The following is a 15,024-nucleotide window of genomic DNA, read 5'->3' on the forward strand; positions in this document are numbered from 1 at the left end:
CCTCCTGCTCTAGACGAGATATAACAATAATATTAGTAGAGTAGTAAAAAAAATATTGAGAAGAAGGGAGGGAAGGAGGAGATAAAGAAATAGAAATCTTATAATATGTGCCCCCTCTCAAAAAAATGTCAGCATCGGTTTATACCACACAAGATAGACGTAAAAGGTCAATGAGCGTTAAGAATCGCAGCACTAGCCAGACCTCCACTAGAGTATTACGACGAATATTAGTACTTTAGAGATGCTTAGTGCAATCTAAATTCCAGTTAATACCAATCATCTTTTTCATCGAGAAACCAATGTCAAACGACTGGTGAAGAAACGAGTAGTAAGTTGTAAAGTTTATCAAAATAGCTAGTAAGTACTGCAAATCTGGGGAGACTTATAGCCACGCAGATTCAAAGAAGCCGTTTAGTATCAGGAACAAAAAGCGAAAGACATTGGATTGAGAAGAAAATGCAAGGTCAATTTAGTAAAGAACTAACAGAGGCAGAGGACAAGGAAAAATCCTGGCGATGGTTGTCAAAATGTGACTTGAATGTTGGAACAAAAGTCCTAATATGTGTCGCACAAGAGCAAGCGTTCAAGGTAAATTCTGTGAAGTATAAAGTTGATAACACGACTGAAAGTTCACTGTGTCGACTGTGTAGGCAGACAGGTGAAAAGTTGTGGGTAGTTAGATCAAGAAAGTGCAAGAGGCGTCATGACAATATTGCGATAAATGTTCACTGGTCGCTGCCAGCATGGAATCAATAGTAAACAGCTGTTGTGATAACGCAAAGTCATTTACAACGCTTATTGAAAGAGGTGGAGAGTACTAGAAATTGTGATAAACTTGTTGTCACTCAGACTCCAGGTATTACCACAAGTTATTATCAGTGAGTAATCTCTGATGATTACTTTTGTAAGAACTCCTAGTGAGTACATGATAACAATATAGCTACATTTAGATGCGAGTGTGAAAAATAAGTTTAAAATCGGAAATTTTGCGTACGTTTAAAATTAAGAGAATAGTAAATTCCAAATATAAAATTTCCGTAGAAGTTTATAATTGAAATAGAGCGACGTGCACGGGAAGTTGTATCATGGCATGAAGTTTGCGGTGACACGTAGCCAAGAGGAGAGAAAGGTTTTTCTCTCTCTGATTTGATTAGGTTACTTTTCGCAAAACTTTACCTTTGTTTGACACTTTGTCCCCTCCCGTATGTAACAGGCGAATGAATCTCAAGTATAACTTTGCGGTGTTTGAAGAGAATAAACCATCAAAGTGTATGTGTTAGTATGTATGTGCGACTGCCCTTTGAAGTTTCTTGTTTAATTGCTTTCGTACTAACCACTCTGACTTCAGCAGATAAAATTCGAATTATTGAACGAGCGTTCACTTTACGATGGCCATGTCAAAGCTTAGAAACTCATAAAAGTAATTATAATATAGAACGGATGTTTTTGTACGTTGTCCTTATTTATCTTGACTTGGATGGCAAACATTGTTTGAGGCTTCGCAAATCTGTGAGTTGCGAAGATGCAATTACATAACCGGCGTTGATATAATGGTGTACGGTCTTTTTCACTGATAAAAAATTTGCCAATTTATTTTGCGCCAATTAAAATAGGACATTTTGTTATCGCAAATAGTGAACGTAAGATAAACGCTATAATTGTTAGCTTTTAAATAATTCATCCAAACTAATAAAAAACGAACGTTTATTAAATTTACAAAATGAAAGAAAGCAGATAACAGAAAACTCTCCGCCATTTTGTTTCTAATTAAACTAGATGCATAAAAATCGTGCGGAAAGAGCTGACGTGCAAAATTGCATGTATTAAATATAAATAATGGTTCATGACGCGAATAAGCAAAGTTTTTTATATACTTTGGGATTGGGTTCGATTTGATGAGATTTTACACGTTTGTTGGTTGGTTGTTTTTGTTTTACGGCATATCAACCCTTTTCAGGTTATTTAATGCCAAATCCAAAGATTTAAGAAAAATATTTTAATAGAATATATTTGTTTTCAAGTCGGTTTCTATTTAACCCATAGTTGGGACCCTAACAGGTACTACCACTCTGGGTCAGAGTGGACCTGGGAGCAATGGCAATTAAAGGGTGGCTCCACACTTCCCAAAGCCCGCAAGCTGGGGCCTCACCACTGGATATAGTTTAAGGTCATATCCAGGACCGTAAACACGTTTGTGCGCATGTCGTCTGCGCATACACAATCCTGATCAAAAAACAAATAATTATATTTTGGTCCAATCAGAAAACTTTCTGAATTTTTTGGAAATAGTCTTTCTGAGAGCTACTTAAATCCTTTAAAAAGCCACAATTTTTTTTTCTTCAATAAACCAGTAGAAGCTAATTGACCCGAATCTACGGATCGATGTCGCTGTGCGCCCCTATTTGGGCGCTCATCTCCACTCACACGCACATTAGCAAGCACACATACACACACACAACTTACCGCATTATCGTCTACACATCTGTATAAACTTTATTTCTGAAATATTTCCAATCTTTACAGAACCCCATTTCTAATACGAAAGCAAATAAACATTAATTCTTATAAACAACTTTCAATGGATTATAATTCATAAAACATAAGCAGAGGAGTTATGATTAAGATTTCCTGACCTCTTGAAACTTACGGCTCTTAATTAATCGATTCATAATTCTTCAATATCTTAGCTAATGAATCTCTCTTGTGTTTACAAGAACTCTAAAACTATTAACGAATATTATGTTTTTCTTAATGCTGTAAGCTTCAATTTTAAGCATATAAAAACATATCTCTTTTATGAATATATGCCTTTTTGAACTCACTATTTTGTTTTGTTTACCGTATGGCAATGTCTCACGTATTCTCACATTTTATTACTTACATACAACACACAATACCCTTGAACAGCTGGATTGGCATAGGCGATCCACAACTTTTGTAGATACTTTTGTAGAGAGTTCTTTTTTCGGCGTGAGGGTGCTGGCCTCATGCCCAACCTTCCCAGAAGGTACATACAGCACCTAGCCTTCCCAAATGATCTTCTATCTGGTACTGGCCAGGCTCAACGTTGTTTAACTTCGGTGATCTGGCATTAACCGGTGCGTCAAACGTGATAGTACCGTACTCACATTTTATTATAAAACCTGCAAAGCTTTTTCACTATAAATCTTTCTCTGAATTGGGATCATCCTAAGAATATTACTCACATTACAAAACATCCTAAAGTAAAACTCCAAAACTGGTGCTGAACGCATCCCTAAAAGAGTAACTAATCAGTAGGAGAAGGACTGAGGAGTAAAATTAACTGAACGAAAATAAAACTAAATGAATCAGTCCTAAACAATTCATCTGAGTTAATATCAAATATCAACTTTTTAAAATCAGCCGAAAAAGGTGTTAAATAAAGGGTGGAATGATAACATTGTTGACCTAGAAAAAAAACGGCATGATTCCATTTCCGTTTGATGAACACCGGTTCTCTTTTTTTTCTTTTTTTTTTTTTTTTTTTTGTTGCAGACCATCTACTACCCAGCCAGCCTGAATGATCGGCCCATCATCGGCCCATTACATAACCGACGATCAGCCGACAAACACTGTAATGGGCCGATGATGGGCCGATCATTCAGGCTGGCTGGGTAGGCGGCCAGTTGTGTATAAATCCCAAAAGCAATAGGAGCCTTCTATCATGACGGAAAGTTACATAATCTTCAACGAGCGAGATCGGAGATGCGCCGCTATACAATTCTTACTCCCTAACGATGAGAACAGAACCATTGCCAACTCCCTCATAATGTATCGCTGGATTGACACGAATAACAGGGGCGTGCTCAGCCTGATGAAAACAATGTTTCCAGGCACGGTTATGGTTTTTAGTGTGGTTTTAAGTATGAGCCACATCATGCCACCTCACATCTTTGAAGTCGGATTGAAAGTCAATACCAAAGTGTAGCTGGATGTAATGAAGTGCGTGGTGATTCTCTGGTGAAACCAGGTGGCCGCTGGCAGACCCTGGGTGTAGTAGCATGCTTATGCATCTGCCCACAAGTCCAAAGAGACCCAGGCTTGGTTTCAGAAAGTGTACAACGACTGTGTACCCTTCTCTCACTTGCCTCCTTCTCCCCTGACTAGAACCCGCTTAACCGTACATTGAGACATCACCAACATGACCTCTCACAATACCAAAGCCAGCCTGTATTCGCCGAACTCTCGCTGACGCTTGTGGAAAAGGATTATTCCCAGTTCCCGACCCATATCGAGGCGGTGGTTGAGGCTGGAGACAGCTACATTGAATAAATGTCAGCTCTACTAATTAATACCTGAATTGATATTTTAATAAAAGTTTTTAAATAAATCTGCAGTGTAGTTTTCTTTTGGGCGACAATTTTATCGTTCCACCCCGTATTAATAAAGAAGCCAAAAAAAAAACATATAAAATTTGGACAACCTTACCCAGACTGTATTTGCCGAACTCTCGCGGACGCTTGTGGAAAAGGATTACTCCCAGTTCCCGACCCATATCGAGGCGGTGGTTGAGGCTGGAGACAGCTACATTGAATAAATGTCAGCTCTACTAATTGATACCTGAATTGATATTTTAATAAAAGTTTTTAAATAAATCTGCAGTGTAGTTTTCTTTTGGGCGACAATTTTATCGTTCCACCCCGTATTAATAAAGAAGCCAAAAAAAAAACATATAAAATTTGGACAACCTTACCCAGACTGTATTTGCCGAACTCTCGCGGACGCTTGTGGAAAAGGATTACTCCCAGTTCCCGACCCATATCGAGGCGGTGGTTGAGGCTGGAGACAGCTACATTGAATAAATGTCAGCTCTACTAATTGATACCTGAATTGATATTTTAATAAAAGTTTTTAAATAAATCTGTAGTGTAGTTTTCTTTAGGGCGACAATTTTATCGTTCCACCCCGTATTAATAAAGAAGCCAAAAAAAACATATAAAATTTGGACAACCTTACCCAGACTGTATTTGCCGAACTCTCGCGGACGCTTGTGGAAAAGGATTACTCCCAGTTCCCGACCCATATCGAGGCGGTGGTTGAGGCTGGAGACAGCTACATTGAATAAATGTCAGCTCTACTAATTGATACCTGAATTGATATTTTAATAAAAGTTTTTAAATAAATCTGCAGTGTAGTTTTCTTTAGGGCGACAATTTTATCGTTCCACCCCGTATTAATAAAGAAGCCAAAAAAAAACATATAAAATTTGGACAACCTTACCCAGACTGTATTCGCCGAACTCTCGCGGACGCTTGTGGAAAAGGATTACTCCCAGTTCCCGACCCATATCGAGGCGGTGGTTGAGGCTGGAGACAGCTACATTGAATAAATGTCAGCTCTACTAATTGATACCTGAATTGATATTTTAATAAAAGTTTTTAAATAAATCTGCAGTGTAGTTTTCTTTAGGGCGACACTTTTATCGTTCCACCCCGTATTAATAAAGAAGCCAAAAAAACATATAAAATTTGGACAACTTTACCCAGACCTACACTGCTGTCAGAATAAATGATGAGAGAAACGAAGATACTTGTGCAGAATGCTGACTGTGCTATTTGTAGATAGGATTTACAAGTTTAATTCAATTTTTACCGTATCTTTTGTTTATTTAATTGTTAGGGGAAAGTACAGAATAGTTACAAAACGCCCTCCTCCTCTCCATGTTAAGAATGGGTTTCTAAATAATAATATTATTATTTTAACACGGTCCGTATTCTGAAACGAGAGAAATAATTCCCAAAATAGAAAATCCTAACAATTAAAATAAATAAATAAATAAATAAATAAATAAAACAACGTTCGCCCGATTCGTATGACATTATTAGCGGCGTGATATAAGGGAAGTAACTACGCTTTGTCTTAATTTTAATACTAATAAGCCTATTAGAGTAAGCTCCCCTAAAAACAAATTTTTTAAAGTAAGTTATAAAATAAATAAATATAAAATTCGATAAAAATATCGATAAGAAATAAATTTAAACTTTTTTAAACATTAAATAATTTTATTGTTGAAACTAGATATTCTTATTTATTGGTCAAAACGTTATATTCAATATATTTGATTTCTAAAGCTCATAACGTGAAGCGTGTTTTTAGCATATAAATAATAATAATAATAATAATAATAATAATAATAATAATAATAATAATAATAATAATAATAACAACAACAACAAAAACAACAACAACAGTAATAATAATACTTAGGATAATGAAAATAAGAAGAAGGAGGGGCATGAGAGGGTGGAAGGGGAGGAGCGCTGGCAAAGTAATTCTTTTATCCAAGAAATAAATTCCTCTGATTGAAAATAAAAATCCACCAAAAATCAGAGACTGGTGTGATTTTTATGAAAAAGTATTTTTCTCTATCTTTACAAAATTGTGTATGTGCATGATTATATGCAGAGGGTAATTAAATGATACTTGTTAATTTTAGAACTGCTGCTGCTACACGTAATGGGCCAAATATGAGCTATATTTTGTTTAATTTAGTTTCATTAAGAAGGGAAATAAAAAGATGTGAGTTTTTCGTGAAAATTTGGATGCCTGAGTTATCTTTGAATTGTCAACAATAGAAATGAAACTTAAATTAATAAATTTTCCCAAATTTTAGTCATTTCTTTTTCGTTTTTTTTTTCTTTTTATAAGGGTTTAGGAGTCATAGCATGGCCATAATCTACCATTGTAAAAAAAATATAAAACTTGCATTTAATTGAATTATACACCAATTTGACTACGAGCAAAGTGTAATATCTGTTCCGATACTACTCTTCATAATTTCTCTCCTTGATCAGTGAAAAGAAATCCTTCTGCTTTGAAGCAATTTTAAAACTTTTTTTCTAATCCAGAGTACCCCTCATTGGGAGTTAGATTTTTTTCACATTAAAAAAAACTGATATTGTGTTTAATTCTTCCCTTATGGGAAGGCAAATAAATAGGGATACTAATGAAACAAGATTCCTTGGATTATAATCTATATATAAATCTCACCTATCTGTTTTAATGTATGTATGTATGTATGTATGTATGTATGTATGTATGTATGTATGTATGTATGTATGTATGCCTAAAACTTTCGACCGAGGCAATGGATTTTCACAAGATCGGTATCGTTTTGAAGCTCAACTCTTCAGACGACAAATATCGAAAAATTGGCTCAAAACATTAACCTTTACACTCAACTGGGCACTTTTCTACAAGGAGGGGTCGCTTTTCTCGCTGATATGACGACGACATCACTTTTTTTTTTGTTATTTTTTTTTTCTCACATTCCTTTCATCCTTCGCAGTACGGGTTCGCGCCTGCCTGCCTGCTTACTACCACTTTTTTCCTCAATACACACATCCAAACACCCGAAAAACGCCGGGCACCCAGGCTAGTTCTTCAAAAGGCGCAATAATCTTAAGCCTGAAATGTTAGGCATTTTCTAGTATCAAAATCATGCAATGCATTTTGATCAAAATATATCTGAAGAATATCGAAGGTTACTTCGGCTAAAACGTTGTGAAAATAGCACTCAAGGTGAGAACAGTTGTCCGAACAAGCCAAATAATAAACACCATTACGTTTCTGAATCTTTGAGATGAGGATTGTTTATTCATATAATTTGGATTCTTCGGACTACTTTTCTCATCTTGGGTGTGATTTTCACAACGTTTCGGTCGATATAACCTTCGACCTTCTTTAAATGTATCTTTCTGTCGAACTTATAATTTTTTTTCATTGAACTCGGGAATTTGCACAGAATTTCGAACGGAACCTTATATTTAATCTATAGGAGTAGCCAGTATATATTGTCGAACTCGAAACTTTTTTTCTCAAACACGAGAATTTAGACGGGATTTCGAACGAAGCCCTTTATTTAATTCACGGGCGTGGTATGCTCTCGTTCCGTCAGCCATGAATGGGTAGAAGCCCTAAGTAATTCGCAATTGTATTTTTCGGTCGCCCACACTGAGAATTAAACCTTCGATCTTCAGTAGAATATCACTTTTACAAATGACTTTAACCACTGCGGCATGGGTCTTTACAGATAGTTCTAATACGGAAAGGTTACATCGAGCGAAACGTTGTAGAAATGACAGTCAATGTGAGAACAGTTGTCCGATGAATCCAAATAATACGTTGTTATCGTAGGTTGGAAAGCAAATGGGATGTTCTAGGAAAGAAACTTTGTTTACTATTGTGAATGTTTTACAAAAGGGTGCAAGGTATTGGAGCTCAGCTGATCATTTACCATTGACATAACGATACAGCAGTGAAAGGCTAGCAACATCTCGTTTGCGTGAAAGAGATTGTAGAGACAAGAAGAGATTTCAGTACTTGATTTATGTAAATCTATCCGTTATTACATAAAGTCCAAGTTACTGAACGTTTGTTTCTTTAAGGTCATTTGTTTAATACTGTAATAACACAAGAAAAAAAATCCTTTAGCCTGGAATAGAATTATGTTTGAAAAAATCCTGTTTTAATTGTTACCCGTAATTTAAAAATTCACTTAACAAGTCAACCAGTTCTCTCTCTCTCTCCCTTTCTTTCTCTCTCTCTCTCTCTCTCTCTCTTTCTCTCTCTCCAACTATCTATGTACGTCTTTCTCCTCTTTCACTCTTCGTTGATACACCCACTTTTTAATATTTCTTATTATTTAAGCAGTTAGAGAAAGAGTGACTCGACGTAATCATCTCATACGTGTATTTGTATACACGACAAACACATATGTAAATTAAATGTCAAGTCGCTTTATTTTTACATCATCATCATGATAATAATAATAATAATAATAATAATAATAATAATAATAATAATAATAATAATAATAATAATATGGGGCCTTGGGGAGGCTTATTGTCGCTCAAATACCAGTGAACACCAATGGTCGCTGCCATCGAGAAATCAATGAAAATCGGTTGTTGCGATAATGCAAATTTATTTGCAAATGCTATCGGAAGAGGTGAAGAATACTGAAAATCTTAGGATACTTGTTGTCACTCAGCTTCTAGGGAACGCCACACGTTGGCTTCAAGGAGAGATCTATGATAACCTGTATGAAAGCATCTTGTGGGCCCCCGCCGCCACCGCCGCCGACGACGACGACAGCAACAACAACAACAACAACAATAACAATAACAATAATAATAATAATAATAATAATAAGTAGAGAGACACATTGTTATTTATGTAATTGTAATGATGTTTAAAAATAAGTTACAGTAGATTTGATAGTGAAATGCAGTGGAATAGGGATAAAAATGGATGGTCGCTTTCAATGCTACCAAGACTAAACTTGTTTCCTTCAATGATTACAAGAAACCCTCTGTATCACTAATAGCAATGGCCAAAAACACATTACCTCAGAGTATTTCTTTTAAACTCCTCGGCCTAAAGTTGACAGGAAACATGAGTTGGAACAGATACATTGAGAGTCAAGAAGAGAAGGTGGGCTCTCTCTACCGTGTTAGAAATCTACTTACCTCTATAAGGCCTCCATTCGCCCATGTATGGAGTATTTTTGTCACATTTTGGGCTGGTGCATATGCTACTAGTCTCTCGCTCCTGGACAGGGTTCAAAAGAGAGTCGCGAACCTGATAGGTCCTGAGATGTCATCCAAGTTTCAACCTTTGTCCCATCGACGAAATGTTGCATCCCTCTGCTTGTTCTACAAGTATTTTAATAGTGAATGCTCTGACGAACTACAACTACTTCAACCCCCTCGACGTAAATACCCCCGACAAACCCGACAAGCAGCTAAATCCCACCTCTACACAGTAGAGATCCCTAGGTGTAAGAAAGCCTTCTACTAGGATAGTTTCTTCCCCAGAACTGCTAGACTTTGGAACTCTCTTCCGGGATTCTGCTTTCACAACTGTACTGACATGCAGAAGTTCAAGTGTAATGTGAACAGACATCTTGCTGCTCATCTCCCTTCATACTGTCCCTGCAACTTATGTTCCCCTATTTCAAAGTGGCACTGTGCCTTTGGGGTGAAAATTGAATAATAAAAAAAAGAAAATAGTGATAGGCGTTGTGACTCAACGGGTCACGTATACGTCTAATAATCATTACTCCTAATTTTTGGTGAGTTTGGAGAAAATTTGATCGGAGGGTGTTCAGATATATGCCACTGAAGCGTTTTCGTAATCCAACTGCCCAGCAAGAGAAACCAGACTTCTCCCGAAAACATAACTCATTCAGTTCACGGTCATCAAACACCATAAAAAAAATCGTGTTGAAGTTGGGATTTGATAAGAGAATGTATTTATCTTCACATGTTAGACACAAAAGTCAAGTAGAACTAATTGGGTTCGAACTTAGCATAAACAGGTTGTCAGTCCGTGTTGTTAACTACTTAGCCACATTTATTCCCATATACATATCTCACTTTATATGCGTCTTTGAACACTTATTAAAAATTGCTAAGTATTCCAAAGCGTAATTTTTAAATAATTTTTTTTTTTTTTTTTTTTTTTTTTTGTCTAATAGAAAAAAAAAACCTGGACTGAATTCTTGGCAATATTCTCCGCTCTAACACGTTCGGTCCGGTTCTCGAGAACTCAACTCTATTCGACTCGACTCGATTCGACCCCCGACCTCTTCATTGCCGGCCTTATATTCTCTCATTCATATGCAAATTAAGACCGGATCGAACCTGAAGATTTGTCGCCTTTTCCTGTCTCATCGGTCGGGTTTCGAGTGCGCACATGCCACCCTTGGCAGCCCGCCTCCGTGACTGCAGTCACACTACAATTTTCCCTACATTTTTTTGTTTTCTTTTTGTTCTCGCAACTTCCGATATATTGTACAAGTTGTGTATTTAAACAAGATTTTCTATATATTTAGAACGAAAGAAAACACTTGTGGCTTTGAATGTGGTTCGTGCAGATACTGATAAAGACGTGGCAGCAGTGGCGATTACAGACGACCATAGCAGCAGAGATAGCTTGCGGTTACGATTTTGAATCTGTGTTTGGTTTCTAAGCTTTGTGCTGATTGGTGCAGGCATTCAACTTTTTTTTCTGGCTTTCCCAATCAGATATCATCTATCAGTGAATCGGGGCCCGTGATAGAAGTTGATGAAGAAACAAGGGTTCTTGGCGTTCGGGGAGGGGATTGGGGTGTGGTGTTTGTTCTGCTGCTGCCCTTCACTTTTTTCATATCAGCTTGGTTAGTGAAAAAGAGATATTTCGTGTCTGATACATTTTTTATTTTTATTACGAACCAGAGTGCCCTTTTTTGGGGGGGGCTGCCCCCCCCATATTAAAAAACCGACCTTGTGTCTAACTTTGTCTTCGTGGGGAGGCAAGTAAACAAAAGGGGGGGGCTAACACACCGCCTACTTCTATTTTTACCGCCAAAAACGAGCTGACATCTTTCATGGAACTTATTCCAACCACAACCTTCCCTCTACTAATGTCACACACACGTGGACTTACTATCACACACATATACGCACACACACGTACCCACACACGTACACACATGTTTACATGTACGGTACGCATTCTTTATATATAAATACGTTTTCTTTTCATGTATTTATAATGTTTCGACCAGGATATAATAATACTCTAACTCGCTACAAGAAAATAATGAAACGAATGGAATTGAAGGAAACAAAGACTCAATTGATGGATAAGATAAACGAATAATTTATTTACTGTTAAAAGAATGAATGTTTTAGATATAAAATGTGTTCATATCCGCGCGGGTGTAACCATCGTTCGTTGCGGGACTTGTGTTGTAGAAAGAAAAGGAAATGTGTGTTCATCACAAGTTCGGGTCATTATCTTTTGTTCGCGCGTGGGAAAAGAAGTGAGTAATGTAATAGAACGAGAAATGGCAGTCCATCGTGTAGACAAAGAAAAGGATAGAGAGTTGACATCAGTTAGCAGTCAGCTACGCGAAGGTATTCTCAGGGACCAGTAATAGATAGAGAGAGAAAGAGTGTGAATGTTTACGTACGGTCTGTAAGCTTTTTGCCCCACATAGTAGCAAGTGGTGTGAGGTACGCGCCTCCCGAAAGGGAGGCGACGGTTCGTCGAACCTCTCAGCCCAAGAGCTGGTCCTAAAAAGGGTTGGAAACAGCTTGTCTCTTCCTTTTATAGTTGCTTCCGGTAGTCTTTTGCGCATGCGTGGATTTCCTTTGAAAGGAAGTGACGTTGTCCTTATGTGCGTACGTGTGCGCGTGTGTGAGTACATGTGTGTACGTTAGCTTGTGTGTATATAAACGTGAATGTCAGTGTATGTACGCGAACGTGAATATATGTACGTGTGTGGACGTGGGCGCGTATGTTTGTGTGCGCGTATGTATATGACAAGTAATATAGCTTGAAATGAGAACGCAATATTGTCCTCGTCCATAGGTGTAGACTTATTGCATTACTTACACTCCATTTTTATGAGGATGATTCAATAAAGTTGTCTAAAATATTAATTAAGCTGTCTTTGTAAAACTATATTCTCGTAAGGGTTAGCCTTATCAGTGAGGTGTGAAAACCAATGTAATAAAAGTCGTTGCGCGAAAGGAAAAACAACCCCCTTTTTTGCAATAACAACGAAAAGATTTATTTAATTATCTATCCTATTCGGAAGAGACAAAGAAAAAAAGTTGGGCAGTGTCCAAGTGAAGAAAGAAAAAATAGAAAATTATTTGAGCCCTTGAAAGTGTCAGTAATTAGCTTCAGGCGAAGATATCTTATGCTTAATTGTCCTGTAAACAAGAACAGAAGAAAGAGAAGGAACGTTTTACCTGCTGCTTCTAGGATTCTCTCTACTAATTCAAAAAGAGGCTGGGGTAGTTCTTCAAAGAAAGACGTGTTCAATGCGCCCTACAAACTGATTGACCAGTGTGTAACGAAATCGACTAGCCAGGACATTTTTCCGCAAAAGGCAACAATTATTTATGTGTAACTGGTACATTTGCCTAGGTGTAAAATCTACAGAGGAAAAGGTAATTTTTTAAAAGAAATATAGCAGTTGCAAAGAAGCAAGCTAAAAAAATAAGTAAATTCAGTTTACAGAATTTTCATTTAGTAAGAACCGTGTTGTTGTTGTCGATGTTGTTGTTGCTGCTGCTGCTGTTGTTGTTGTTGTTGTTGTTGTTGTTGCTGTATCTGTCGTTGATGATGATTCTGTTGTTGTTGTTGTTGTTGTTGTTGCTGTTGTTGTTGTTGTTGTTGTTGCTGTTGTTGCTGTTGTTGTTGTTGTTGTCGCTGTAGCTGCTGTTGCTGTTGTTGTTGTCGTTACTGTTGTTGTCGTTGATGATGATTCTGTTGTTGTTGTTGTTGTTGCTGCTGCTGCTGCTGTTGTTGTTGTTGTTGTCGCTGTGTTTATTTTCGTTGTTTTCAGTAAGAACCGTGTTGCTGTTGTCGAAGTTGTTGTTTTTACTGTTGTTGTTGTTGTTGTTGTTGTTGTTCAGCGTCATTCATTCATTTTGAATCAGATTACTTTTGTTCGCATTCGTTTCTCCGATATCTTTATAGTTTGAATTATTTCTAGAAAAGCATCATTTACTTAAGAGAAGGACCACATGATGCTTGTCAACATCCTTAAGTGAATGAGTTTCTATAGAACGAACTGGGTTCGAACTTGGCCCACTCAGGATGTCAGTCCATATCGTTAACCACTTTTTTCTTTTTTTTTTTCAATTTTCACCCCAAACAAGGTACAGTGCCACTTTGAAGCAGGGGGCTACTATCAGGGACTTAATTAGCGGGGTAATTATGAAGGGAGATGAGTAGAAAGATGTTTGTGAACATTACACTTGAACTTCTGCATATCATTGCAGTTGGGAAAGCAGAATCCCGGAAGGGAGTTCCAAAGACCCGCAGTTCTGGGGAAGAAACTATTGGAGTAAAAGGCTTTCTTGCACCTAGGGATCTCTACTGTAAAGGGATGAGACTTAGTAGCTTGTCGGGTTTGTCGGGGGTAGTTACGTCGGGGAGGTACAAGTGTTTGCATTTCGTCAGAGCATTCACCATTGAAGTATTTGTAGAACAGGCAGAGGGATGCAACATCTCGTCGATGGGACAGAGGCTGAAGCCTAGATGACAGTTCAGGACCTATCATGTTGGCGACTCTCTTTTGAACCCTGTCCAGGAGCGAGAGACAAGAAGCAGATGTACCAGCCCAGATGTGACAACAGTACTCCATACATGGGCGAATGGTTGCCTTATAGAGTTATAGGATACTGTCAGGCGTAAGTAGTTTTCTAGCACGGTAGAGGGAGCCAACCTTCCTTGCAGCAGCCTTGGCAATACTCTCAATGTATCTATTCCAGTTCATATTCCCTGTAAACGTTAGGCCGAGGAGTTTAAAAGAAGTACTTTCAGGTAATGTGTTCTTGGCCATTGCTATTGGTGGTAGAGAAGGTTTCTTGTAGTTATTGAAGGAAACAGGCTTAGTCTTAGCAGCATTGAATGTGACCAACCATTTTTGTCCCCATTCCACTACGGATTGGAGGTTATCCTCTAGTGTTTCTGCCATTTCCTTGGATATGTGTTCATTTGTTTTCCCCTCATATTTGTTATAGAGAGTGGTGTCATCGGCAAATATACCCATCTCTGAAACAATTTTATCAGGGAGGTCGTGAATATCAGGAATAATAGAGGTCCAAGGATAGACCCCCTGAGGTACTCCCGCATTTATTTCGTATTGTTGGATGTACGACCGTCGAGGACAACTTTGATTTTTCTATTACTTAAGAAGGATTTAATTACATTATGAATTCTTCCAGTGATTCCATATGATCTAATTTTCCTTAGAAGACCATCGTGCCATACCCTGTCAAAAGCCTTAGATATATCGAGGGCCACCGCTCTATCCTCCCCTGTTTTATCCAATGAACGGTATATACGTTCAGAAACTACAGTTAAGATATCTGCTGTTGAACGGGCTTGCCTGAATCCATATTGTTTGTCAGTCAGGAGTTTAGCAGCTGTTAGGTGCTGGACTAGGGCTTGATTAACTAAGGACTCAAATATTTTGGCGAAAAGCGGGAGGAGGCT

The sequence above is a fragment of the Euprymna scolopes genome, chromosome 15, assembly GCF_053919585.1.
Source record: "Euprymna scolopes isolate OS-2025 chromosome 15, ASM5391958v1, whole genome shotgun sequence".
Lineage (NCBI taxonomy): Eukaryota > Metazoa > Mollusca > Cephalopoda > Sepiida > Sepiolidae > Euprymna > Euprymna scolopes.